This window comes from Staurois parvus, unplaced genomic scaffold (genome assembly GCF_062004578.1).
Source record: "Staurois parvus isolate SC_StPar_1 unplaced genomic scaffold, SC_StPar_1.0 ptg003690l, whole genome shotgun sequence".
NCBI classification, from domain to species: domain Eukaryota; kingdom Metazoa; phylum Chordata; class Amphibia; order Anura; family Ranidae; genus Staurois; species Staurois parvus.
The window spans coordinates 37470-50709 of NW_028321486.1; the positions used below are offsets into that span (position 1 = coordinate 37470).

Here is a 13240-nt window from a genome sequence, read left to right on the forward strand (position 1 = left end):
TTATTCTGTCCCATTACTTTTGGTCCCTTAACAAGTGGGAGGCACATATGCAAACTCTTGTAATTCCTACACCGTTCACCTGATTTGGATGTAAATACCCTCAAATTAAAGCTGACAGTCTGCAGTTAAAGCACATCTTGTTCGTTTCATTTCAAATCCATTGTGGTGGTGTATAGAGCCAAAAATGATAGAATTGTGTCCATGTCCCAATATTTATGGACCTGACTGTATCTATATATATATATATATATATTTAATTTTAACTGATTTATTTTAATAAAATGCTTTTGGAGTTAATCTATCTAAATCTAGTTTCCTATTTAAAATACACTAATAATTTCATGTATTCAGCATGAATTGATCTTTGTTATGTAGCAGGTGGCGGTATATTCTGCAATATTGACATTTTTGGTAAACTCGTTCGATGAATCCGAGCTCCGCCAGCCGAGATCACACGCAGCGCATGGACGCATTCACACGATTTTGCAGCAACCACGAGGAAAGACATGAGATAAAAGAATGTGAGTCGTTCTCCAGCTACGTGCGATTAACCGGAAATCTGTTCGGAGATCGATTGTTTTACTAAGCTGACAGCTTATTATTCTAAAAAGGAAATCTTCATTTGGTTTGCAAATTTTAACCGCCTCCCACCTGCCATATAGTCCAATGACGGGCACAAGGCGGTTCTCTCGTTCTGGGAGGATGTCCTATGACGTCCTCCCATTCTCACCACGCATGCACGGCGATGGGCGGTGCGCTGTGTCCCTTGGATCACCGATACACGGAAAGAGCCGAAAATATCGGCTCGGTCATGTGATCAGCTGTGTCTGATCACATGTAAACACGGAAATGCCAGTTATCTGCATTTCTCTCCCCATGAGCCGTCACGCTGACAGAGGAGAGGAGAGCCGGTAATCGTCATTCATCGGAGGGAACATGTACACTGATGATCAGTGTAGCCCCAGCAGTGCCACCTGTCAGTGTCCATCTGAGCCACCTATCAGTGTCACCATCAATGCCATCAGTGCGGCCCATCAGTGCAGGAGAATAATCACTTTTTACAAAATTTTAAAACAAAAACTAAAACATTTTTTTTCTTCAAAATTTTCAGTGGTTTTTGGTTTAAGAACCGGAGGACACAGCGGGCACCGGATCGCGGTGCTGCGCGCTCCCAGGGAACGTGCACAAGCTGGGGGTGGGGAGGCCGTTCATAAACGTCCACCCGCCCCTGCACTGCCACCTTCCGGCCGTTTATATACAATGGACGGATGGGAAGTGGTTAAAGGCCACGCTTTGCCGTGATTGCTGCACAGTCCTGTTACATGACAATCGTGGCGGAATCTCATTGCATGTTGGGTGCCAGTAAAGGGTAACGGTACCCGAAGGCATGTTGCGTGTTGTGCAGAGTGTTTGGTGATGGTGGACTTTCTTCTGTCTTCCCCTTGCTGCTGTTTTGGGACCCCTATAGCAGTACTGAGGTTCCAGAGAAGAGGGGCTTGTTCTATATATTCTTATTTTTGTGGATTGGACTCCTAAGTTCAATTATTTTTGAAGCTCCGCACTTCTGTATATTTTATGTGTATTGTTACCTGCAGTGTTGTGGTGGCTGCTCATGTGGATGGAATTATTTATCTTTTCATCTTGATATATTATTATTATACAGGATTTATATTATTATTATTATACAGGATTTATATTATTATTATACAGGATTTATATTATTATTATTATTATTATTATTATTATACAGGATTTATGGCGCCAACAGTTTGCTCAGCGCTTTACAATATAACGGGAGACAATACAGATCAATACAAGAGGGATAGGAGGGCCCTGATCCTGGGAGCTTACATTCTAGGAGGGAGGGGCTGATCCTGGGAGCTTACAATCTAAGAGGGAGGGGCTACTGCTACAAAAGGTAGTAACTGTGGACTGGTGGGAGGAATAGAAGATTCCATTATTAGCTGAGGGCAGGATAGGCTTCCCTGAAGAGATCGGTTTTCAGAGATCGCCTAAAAGTAAGCGGAGTAGGCGATAGTCTGATAGATTGGGGTAGAGAGTTCCAGAGGATGGGGGAGGCTCTGGAGAAGTCCTGGAGATGAGCATGGGAGGAGGAGATAAGGGAGCTAGAGAGTAGGGGGTCTTGCGAGGAGCGGAGAGGACGGTTTGGGTGATATTTAGAGATAAGATCGGATATGTAAATTGGGGCAGTGTTGTGGATGGCTTTATATGTTTTGAACTTTATCCGTTGGGCAACTGGGAGCCAATGGAGGGATTGGCAGAGGAGTGGAGGATACTGAGTGGAGGGATTGGCAGAGAGGAGTGGAGGACACTGACTGGAGGTCAGTGGACGGATTGGCAGAGAGGGTGGCAGACACTGAGTGGAGGGATTGGCAGAGAGGGGTGGAGGACACTGAGTGGAGGTCAGTGGAGGGATTGGCAGAGAGGGGTGGAGGCCAGTGGAGGGATTGGTAGAGAGGGGTGGAGGACACTGAATGGAGGCCAGTGGAGGGATTGGCAGAGAGGGGTGGAGGCCAGTGGAGGGATTGGCAGAGAGGGGTGGAGGACAGTGTAGGGATTGGCATTTTGTGATTGTGATTCGCAGAGAAGTGCTGTTCTGTCCTGTGATATACCGCTCCACATTAATGTGAATTCGGGCTTAAAGCCTGGCTAGTAGCTCAGGACTTTAAATTTTGATCCCTGATTTAAAGTGTTTTTTTTTTTTTTTCCAAAACATTTGCTTTTTGTACAAATTCCACGTGACGTAAAAAAAATTGCAGCACCCACTTTTTTTTTCTTTAGAGCCTCTGCTTGACAAAACATCATGTTTGGGGGTTCCAAGTAATTTCTAGCAAACAATTTCTGCTTTTTAAATGTAGGAGAGGAATCGGCCCGGCAGTCAAGTGGTTAATGTAGCGCAGGACCTTTGTTTATGGTCCCTTGAAAAAAAAAGTCCGAGTAAACAGAGCGGAGCTCCTTCCTGATGTTGTGGGAGCGCCCCGATCACACCTTCTATGTTCCAGCACAGACATCGGAATGCAGAACAACATGTGTCAGAGGAACACGTTACCCAAGGAGCCTTTTTGTGTGCTGTGAGGCCAATAGCAGTCTATGGGAACGCAGGAAGAAGCGTGTACGGTGTGTTATGTATGTTCAAATGCGTTTCTATTACAAAATATTAAATATTTTTAAAAATAGTTCAAATATGCTGTGTCTTAAATACATTTAATCTACATTTTTGGAATCCATTTTCAAATATATGTTAAAATTACTTTTTTTATGTTAAAAACCTGAAAAAAAAATCTTGAAAAATATATATATTTTTTTAAATATATACTTCATATATTTTGTAATCTATAAAAACACATTTCAAGTGTGTGTTAGATCTACCGTATTTGCCGGCGTATAAGACGACCCCCCCTACTTTTCCTGCTAAAATTTAGTGTTTGAGCTATACTCGCCGTATAAGACTACCCCTCTTACAATGCACACCAGTGGCAGGAATAGTGCCCCATCATTGGTACCAGTGGCAGGAATAGTGTCCCATCATTGGTACCAGTGGCAGGAATAGTGTCCCATCATTGGTACCAGTGGCAGGAATAGTGTCCCATCATTGGTACCAGTGGCAGGAATAGTGTCCCATCATTGGTACCAGTGGCAGGAATAGTGTCCCATCATTGGTACCAGTGGCAGGAATAGTGTCCCATCATTGGTACCAGTGGCAGGAATAGTGTCCCATCATTGGTACCAGTGGCAGGAATAGTGTCCCATCATTGGTACCAGTGGCAGGAATAGTGTCCCATCATTGGTACCAGTGGCAGGAATAGTGCCCCATCATTGGTGTCAGTGGGAGGAATAGTGCCCCATCATTGGTGTCAGTGGGAGGAATAGTGCCCCATCATTGGTGTCAGTGGGAGGAATAGTGCCCCATCATTGGTGTCAGTGGGAGGAATAGTGCCCCATCATTGGTGTCAGTGGGAGGAATAGTGCCCCATCATTGGGGTCAGTGGGAGGAATGGTGCCCCATCATTGGTGTCAGTGGGAGGAATGGTGCCCCATCATTGGTGTCAGTGGGGGGGAATGGTGCCCCATCATTGGTGTCAGTGGGGGGGAATGGTGCCCCATCATTGGTGTCAGTGGGGGGGAATGGTGCCCCATCATTGGTGTCAGTGGGGGGGAATGGTGCCCCATCATTGGTGTCAGTGGGGGGGAATGGTGCCCCATCATTGGTGTCAGTGGGGGGGAATGGTGCCCCATCATTGGTGTCAGTGGGGGGAATGGTGCCCCATCATTGGTGTCAGTGGGGGGGAATGGTGCCCCATCATGGTGTCAGTGGGGGGGAATGGTGCCCCATCATTGGTGTCAGTGGGGGGTGGAATGGTGCCCCATCGTTGGTGTCAGTGGGGGGTGGAATGGTGCCCCATCGTTGGTGTCAGTGGGGGGTGGAATGGTGCCCCATCGTTGGTGTCAGTGGGGGGTGGAATAGTGCCCCATCGTTGGTGTCAGTGGGGGGGGGGGGGGGGGGGGAATAGTGCCCCATCGTTGGTGTCAGTGGGGGGGAGGAATAGTGCCCCATCGTTGGTATCAGTGACACCAATGATGGGGCACTATTCCTCCCACTGACACTTGCTGACCCTGTTCTCGTATGGTGCTGCTGCAGCCAGCATATGTGGTTGCAGCAGCACCTCTACACTGACCACTTACCTGCTGGTCCTGCACTCGATTTTCGCGGAGCCGCTCGGCTCCACCCCCTCACCGGTGATTGGCCGCCTGTGTGCCTTTCCTGAGCTACAGTTCTGGCGGCCAATCACTGGTGAGGAGGCGGAGCCGAGCAGCCCGCACGAACATCCAGTGACTGAACTGAAGGCGCAGCCGCGCTTCCTGGACCGGATCGTCGTGGGACCGGAACCAGGTAAGAAACAGCCGCTGCCCACCCCTGTACTTAGTGTCCCTTCCATTGGGGGAAGGGGGGGGCGGCGGCGGCAACGCGCCGCCCCCCTAAAAAGTGTCAGTATGCCGTATACCGGCGTATAAGACGACCCCCGACTTTTGAGAAGATTTTTAAGGGGTAAAAAGTCGTCTTATACGCCGGCAAATACGGTAGCTATAATTATGGTCGGCAAGCGGTTATAACTTAACCCCTCGCCTACCGCGCACTGTCACCTCCTTCCTGCCCAGTTTTTAGTTTTCAGTGTTGTCGCACTTTGACAATTGCACGGTCATGCAACACTGTACTCGTGATATTTTTATTTTTTTGAGACAAATAGAGCTTTCTTTTGGTGGTATTTAACCTCCTTAGCGGTTTTCCCGAGTGTAGCTCGGGGTAGAATTTCTATACCAAGAACGGTAACCCCGAGCTACACTCGGGCTTACCATGCAGCGTTCTCTGGGGGTCCCTGCAGCACTTACCTTGTCCTTCGCTCCCACGATGTGTCCCCTGCAGCGTCCCCGTCCATCTCCTCCGGCGGATGCCGGCATCTGACTTCCGTGTTCCGGTCCCCGTGACGTCGGAACGTTCAGGCGGCGGAACCGGCGGGAAATTTGAAATTTTTAAAAAATGACATTTTTGCTGTCATTGCTTTTTCACTGCATTTCACATACATTTTGTCCCCACTGCTTTGTCCGGCGCCCTGCCTGCAATTTTACTGTTCTTTCTGCCTGGAAACTTAGAAAAGTCCATGGCGGCCAAAAAGCGTCCCTTTACATCAAAAGCGGTTTTAGAACAGCGATAGTAAATCAGAACCACTTGCAGAATTGAGTGATAATGATTGGTGGGGGAAATTCCTCATCAGACACTGAAAACGATTTTGCGACTTTGCTCAGCGATGTGCGAATTTGCCTCTGTATTTCAAATTTCAGTGTTTTTGGTTTGATTATATTATTGAATTAAATTGATTATTATTATATTATTATTTTTTATGATTATTAATTAAATTATAATTTATGATTTTGTGTTTCAAGTTTTATCATATCCGGAATGTTTAATAGACTCTTGTCCGGACAGATTTCAGTGAGTTATTCCTAAAAATTACAGCCTACAATTAAAAACGACATATTTCCATGCAAAAAAATGGTACCGCTTTCAGCACAAAATTCCTGACATGATCATACCGCCAGGGAGGTTAATCCCCTCTGGGGTTTTTTATTTTTTGATAAACCAAAAACTGAAAAACGTGAACTTTTTTTCTTATGTACAATTTTATAACCGAAACGGAGTTTTTTTTTTTCTCCGTGTGTGTGTATATGTATATATAATAAAAATTTTGAAATGTGGTTTTTATATATTACAAAATATATGAAGTATATATTTTTCAAATTTTTTTTAACATATACATAAGTAATTTTTACATATATTTTGAAAATGCATTCCAAAAATGTAGATTAAATGTTGTGTTTTTTTTTTTTTTAAGACATGCAGCATATTTGTTTATTTTTTTTCTTTTTAAAACTTTCATATTTTGTAATAGAAGCTCATTTCAACATACTGTATATATGTATGTATATGTATATATGTATATATGTGTGTGTGTATATATATATATATATATATATATATTAGAATATGGCCAAAATTGTAGTATTTCAAGTATGTCAATACATGAATCGTAGCTGATTGAGCCTCTCAGGATTTGTGATCAGCAGGTATCGGAGTTGTCTCTTCTGAAAGTTGATTAGGAAATGACATTAAAGTGATATTCAAGACAATTTGACCCTGTGAAAAATTTACCCCGTCATGACCAGGCCATTTTTTAATTTATTTTTAATTTTTTTTGCTGTATGGCCCTGTGCTGCTTTAACTGTCAACTATATGGTCATGCAACACTGTTCCCAAATGAAGAATTTTTTTTGTTGCTTTTTTTTTTTTTTTTCTCTCTACGAGTGAAAAAACCAGACTGGAAATTTTGGAAAACAAAATTTTTACTTTCCGCTATAAAAATATCCCATAAAATTCCAGTTTGCCTTTATTTATGGCCGTGTTTTTCATGTTGTTGGTCTGCAATCTCCTCTATAAATCTAAATTGGAAACCTGTAAAGGCCTTTCAAAGTGTCGCCTATGAATAGTAAAATTACACCGTTTGTTGCTGTTGCACAGCGTGCGCAATTTTAAAGTGTACCCAAATGAAATTTCTATTTTTGTTTTTTTGTTTTTTTCACAGAGCTTTTTTTTATGCTGGTATTGAATAGTCACCGGGGTTTTTATTTTTTCACTACGAATGAAAAAAGACAGAAGCCCCCCCCCCCCCACCCAGTCTTTCCTCATTGGCTCACTGGCTGTTATTGACAGCAACAGTAGCCATTGCTGTCTCAGCCAATGAGGAGGTAGAGCCGCTGCTCTCTTGCACATAGCTGGATCACGACAGGGCTCAGGTGTTTGTGTGTTTTTTTTTTTTTTTTTTTTCGGTGGGGAAGTTGCACACAGAAGGTATTTTACCCTCCAGCCCGGGTTCACATATATGCGGTGCGGTATATCACATGTGATTTGTGTGCAGTTCGATCAGTCGTACGTTCTGTATGGTTCTATTCGCACCACACCAAAGATGCGCAGGACCCTTTTTTTTTTTTTTTTTTCTTTTTTTTTTGGTCCACACTGGTAGTCACACTTATGCAATCTGATTCTGCACATCGCACCGTGTTTTGTGGCCTGCTTTTGGAGTGTAACATACACACCCGCCGCGGTCCGAATGAACGGGGCGTGATTCTGATGCGGTGCGGTATTCACACAGGAAACGCTGACAATTCCTCACCGCGTCGGTGTGAAACCGGGCTCGTGTATAGAATGCGCCTTAACCACTTCCACACGAATGATGTACCTGCAGGAGTGATGCTCTTTGTACAAGCAGAGGGGGGAGACCTTCCTGTAGCCCCCCTCCTGGAATCGGCTTTAATCAATCTCCTTTTCTAGCAAAATTACAGATTTTTTTAAAAAATGTAAACAAAGTGGCAGAAATGGCCGGAGCTGACGTGATGAAGACGCACTTTGAATGTGCGCAGTATAGCGCTGTGATATCAGTTCTGGTCCTGTACAATACAGAGTTTTCCCCGAATGCCTGTATTTTCCCCCCAACCCGTGCGCCCCCCCCCCCCCCCACTCTCTCCATCACGTCCAACAACGCCACCATCAATCCCACCCTACAAGCCAAAGTCCTAGGTGTCACTCTAGACTCAAACCTCTCCTTCCAACCTCATGTCCAATCGTTGGCAAACTCATGCCGGCTCCGCCTCCCCAACATCTCCAAAACACGTTCCTTCCTAACCGCAGACACTACTAAACTACTCGTTCACTCCCTTATCTCACTCCTGGACTACTGCAACTCCCTCCTCCCCAGCCGACCTCATCGCAGACTATCCCCGCTTCAGTCTATCCTGAACTCAGCGGCCAGACTCATCCACCTCACCAACCGCTCCGCATCTGCCACCCCCCTGTCATTCCCTCCACTGGCTCCATCCCCCTCTGTCATTCCCTCCACTGGCCTCCACTCAGCGTCCTCCACCCCTCTGCCAATCCCTCCACTGACCTCCACTCAGTGTCCTCCACCCCCCTCTGCCAATCCCTCCACTGTGTCCTCCACCCCCCTCTGCCAATCCCTCCACTGGCTCCCGATTGCCCAACTCATTAAATTCAAACTACTAACACAAGCCATTCATAACGCTGCCCCAAACTACCTCACCGACCTGATACCCAAATACCACCCAACCCGTACTCTTCTCTGCTCACAAGACCACCTACTCTCTAGTTCCCTGGTCTCCTCCTCCCACGCCCGACTGCAGGACTTCTCCAGGACTTCCCCCATCCTCTGGAACTTCCTACCCCAATACATCAGACTGTCACCTTCCCTCCTCGCCTTCAGGCGCACCCTGAATACCCATCTCTTCAGGGAAGCCTACCCCGCCCTCACCTAACAGCTGATCTCCTCCTCTCCTCCCACCACTCCATCCCCCACAGCCATCTCCTCCTGTACCACTATCCCCTCCCTCCTAGATTGTAAGCTCCAAGGATCAGGGCCCTCGAACCCTCGTGTATTGTATTGTTGCTGTATTGTTCTGTCCCCACTATAATGTACAGCGCTGAGCAAACCTTCTGCCGCCATATAAATCCTGTATAATAATAATTTTATGTCCCGGTTTTGCATGTTGTTGGTCTGACATTCGTAGTCCTTCCTGTGGGATGGAGGGCCGGGGATTTCCATGTACACGGTGACATCAGTCTTTGTTTATGTATGGACTGACATGTTCCCAGAATACACATTACAAATGCAGCCGGGCTGCAGTGTTGTTGTGAGATCTTTTGACCTTTTTCTAGTTTCTGACCCTCGTCTGTCCTTTGATGGCTGGTCATGTGATGTCTGGCGGTGCGAAGCTTTATTTAGGTCCCAGCTACGTGCAGACACTGTATGGGAGGTGCTTGCTGAGCAATGTCTGCGCAGAGGGCGATGACGGTTAACCGCTTGGTAACCGCGCTATAGGCGAGTGACGGCGACGTGGTGACCCAGTTCTGGGAGGGCGTCGTATGACATCCTCCCAGAACACGCTGTCCCGCTCGCACCTGGCGATCTCCATGCTGATCACGTGATGAGGTAAAAGGCCATTCACAACAGCCTTTTACCATGCGATCAGCCGTGTCCAATGACACAGGTATACATTTACTTGGCATAAAATTATCCTGACACGTCGAGCTTTAAAATTGCGCACACACGTGGAATGGCAACAGGATACCTGCTATCATTTGTGTCGCTGTCCCGCTCGCACCTGGCGATCTCCATGCTGATCACGTGATGAGGTAAAAGGCCAATCACAGCGGCCTTTTACCATGTGATCAGCCGTGTCCAATGACACAGGTTAATTTTACGCTGAGTAATTGGATACCTGACACGTCACGCTTTAAAATTGCGCACACGCGTGGAACGGCAACAGGATGCCTGCTAACATTTGCGTCAATACCTCACATGTGCGGTGCGAACACCATTCACCTATGCATGCCCCACCTTGCGTATGCAACCACTGAGGGATATTTTTTACACTGTCTCCATTTTTATTTATTTTTAAAATCGTTTTTATCCCGATTACAAGGAACGAAAACATCGCTTGTAATAGAAGTAAGGGCTGACAGGTCCTCTTTATGGAGAGAGCTCAGGTCTATAAGATCCCAAATCTCTCCGACTTTTAAAAGCAAAAGATCTTTTTGCTTTTTAACCCCCCTGGCGGTATTCCCGAGTGTAGCTCGGAGTAAAGTTTCAGCACCACAAGCGGTGACCCCCCCCCCCCCCCCCTGAGCTACACTCGGGAATACTCTGTAGCGTTGCTCCAGGATCCCTTCTGCACTTACCTTGTCCTGCGCTCCCGCGATGTCCCTCCTGCAGTGTCCCCGGCAATGTCCTCCGGCATCTGTCTTCCAGGTTCCGTTCCCTGCGACGTCGGGACGTACGGGGGATGGAACTGGCGGGAAATTAAATAAGTGACATTCACTAAATCCACTAAAATCACATCGTATAACATTCCTGTATCAAACCATTTCACATACATTTTGTCCCGAGTGCTTTGTCCGGCGCCCTGCCTGCATCGTTACTGTTCTTTCTGCCTGGAAACTGAGAAACGTCCATGGCGTCCAAAAAGCGTCCCTTTAGGTCAGACGCGGTTTTAGACCGGCTAGAGAACAGCGATAGTAAATCAGAACCACTTGCAGAATTGAGTGATAATGATTGGTGGGGGAAATTCCTCATCAGACACTGAAAACGATTCTGCGACTGAGCTCAGCGATGTGCCAACTTGGCGCTCTATTTCACATTTCAGTGTTTTTGGTTTGATTATATTATTGAATTACATTTATTATAATATTTTTTGATTATTTATTAAATTATAACTTATGATTTCGTGTTTCAAACTTTATCATCCCCGGGATGTTTACTAGACTCTTGTTAGGACAGATTTCATTGTTACTCCTAAAAATTACAGCCTACAATAAAAAAAATACATCTTTCCATGCAAAAAAATGTACCGCTTTGAGTACAGAAATATGGACATAATCAGACCGCTGGGGAGGCTACCAAAAAAAAAAACCTTAATTTACTCCTGCCCTACACAGGAAGTGAGGTCATGACGTCGCTCCGGTCTTCCCAAGATCATAGAGGTGATCAGAGACTTTCTGGTCTCTGTTCACCTCTATGGCCAACCACGTGACTCGTCAGATCGTCTCACAGGCTCGCCGGTAAAAGCGATAAGCCCAAGAAATGCCGGCGAGCGGCAGGAGGGAGGCCACCCCCTCCTCAGATGAAGTTTAGATTTACTTTAATACATTTTGCCTTTTTGATGACCCTGCCTCTTGCCCTTTTGGACATCTCTTTATAGTATGTGAAGCTGTGTAGGTCACAGGAGATGATTGTGAAGGTAAGGGTTAAAAATGTAGAGAGCTTTAACACCTTCCTGCCCGGCCTATAGCTGATTGATGGCCGGGCGCGACACTCGCCGTTGTGGCTGGGAGTCATATGACGTCCTGTCAAAAGGAGCCGTGCAGCGAGTGTGATCTGTCCACGGGATGCAGCCAATGACATATCACTACACTGGCCCGTTGCCAGTGTCATGTGACCGCTGTGACCAATCACAGCAGATCACATGTCGATTGTATCCAATGGATGGCTTCCTGTCGTGCCATCCATTCTATACAATTATGTTAGCTGTGACTGGTCAAGGCAGTGACATGATAGACAGGGCCAATCACAGCCCATCTGTATCATGTGATCAGCTTTGCCCAATCACAACAAGAGTAAATGAATCCGTTTCAGTAACAACGATTGCAAATATCAATTAAATACATCGGTATTACCAATCAAAATGGATTTTAAAAAAATCCTGATCACTTGCCCAGAGTAGTTCAATGTTACTATGGTAACGTTGTATTGCTTTGGTCACCATGTGCTGAAAAAAAAGGTTAAAAATTTAATAAAAAAATACAATCTTTCTTCCCCATCTCCTTTCTTTCCCTCCCTCCCCCCCTTTCTTTCCCTCCCTCCCCCCCTTTCTTTCCCTCACCCCCCCCTTTCTTTCCCTCACCCCCCCTTTCTTTCCCTCACCCCCCCTTTCTTTCCCTCACCCCCTCCCCCCTTTCTTTCCCTCACCCCCTCCCCCCTTTCTTTCCCTCACCCCCTCCCCCCCCTTGAGAAATGGTAAAATTGCGCACTTACCAGGTGCGCATAGGATACGTCACTCAAAGTGCGACAGCGCTGAAAGCTGCAAATTGGCCTGGGCGGGGAGGGGGTAGAAGTGCCCGGTGGGCGGGGAGGGGGTAGAAGTGCCCGGTATTTAAGGGGTTAAGGGCCCATTCACACCTACGCATGCGCGGTAATACTTACTGTACTTGGTGTAAATGGACCTTTTATGGTCTTCCACCAAAAAACGCACAAAACTGGTGTTGCATGTAAAGTGAACCAGCCACATAGGAAAGAATTGGGTTTCTATTTGAAATGTATTTGCATGCAGTAAAATGTGTTACAGAAGAAAATAAAGTCCCTTTTTTGTGTTGTGTGGTATGTTTATTTTTTTTTGTTAATCTTGTCAATAGATGTCGTCAGCTTTGGTGGAAGAACTACCTGTTCCTGTAGTGTTTGCAGGTGTTTTTTTTTTTTTTTTTTTTCTCCTACGTGGACAACGGTGTTAATTTTGTCATCTAAAATTTTCGTTGACTAATTTTAAAACTATTTTTAGTTGACTAAAATGCCATTTTAGTAATATTTTAGTCGTCTGAATTGTTTTAGTTGTATTTTAGTCAAGAGTGACTAGAACTAAATCAAAATTTGACATGAAATTTTGTGCTGGTGGACATATGAGGTCATACAGGGGTGTGGAACTCCATTTCATAATTCATCAGTATTACGGTTGTCCTCAAAGGGCTGGTCTGTATTTGTAAGACTAGATGTCCAGAGCCCCCCCACCCCTTACATCAGATGTCCAGAGCCCCCCCACCCCTTACATCAGATGTCCAGAGCCCCCCCACCCCTTACATCAGATGTCCAGAGCCCCCCCACCCCTTACATCAGATGTCCAGAGCCCCCCCACCCCTTACATCAGATGTCCAGAGCCCCCCCACCCCTTACATCAGATGTCCAGAGCCCCCCACCGTCCCTTACCTTGTGCTGCTGCAGGAAGAAGCTTGGGACGGAGCTGGAAAGCAGAACCTGCGGGATCTGGAGGAGGGCTGGAGTCTGCTGAATGCTAAGACTAGGGGAGGCTGAGATGAGGGGGTGCTGCG

The 13240-nt window shown here is 46.1% G+C and overlaps 1 pseudogene across 1 annotated transcript in view; it reads left to right on the forward strand.

Moving 5' to 3' along the window:
• LOC149427518 (AN1-type zinc finger protein 6-like) overlaps window positions 1-13240 on the forward strand; it is a 40837-nt pseudogene that overhangs the window by 7734 nt on the left and 19863 nt on the right. The window lies entirely within an intron of this gene.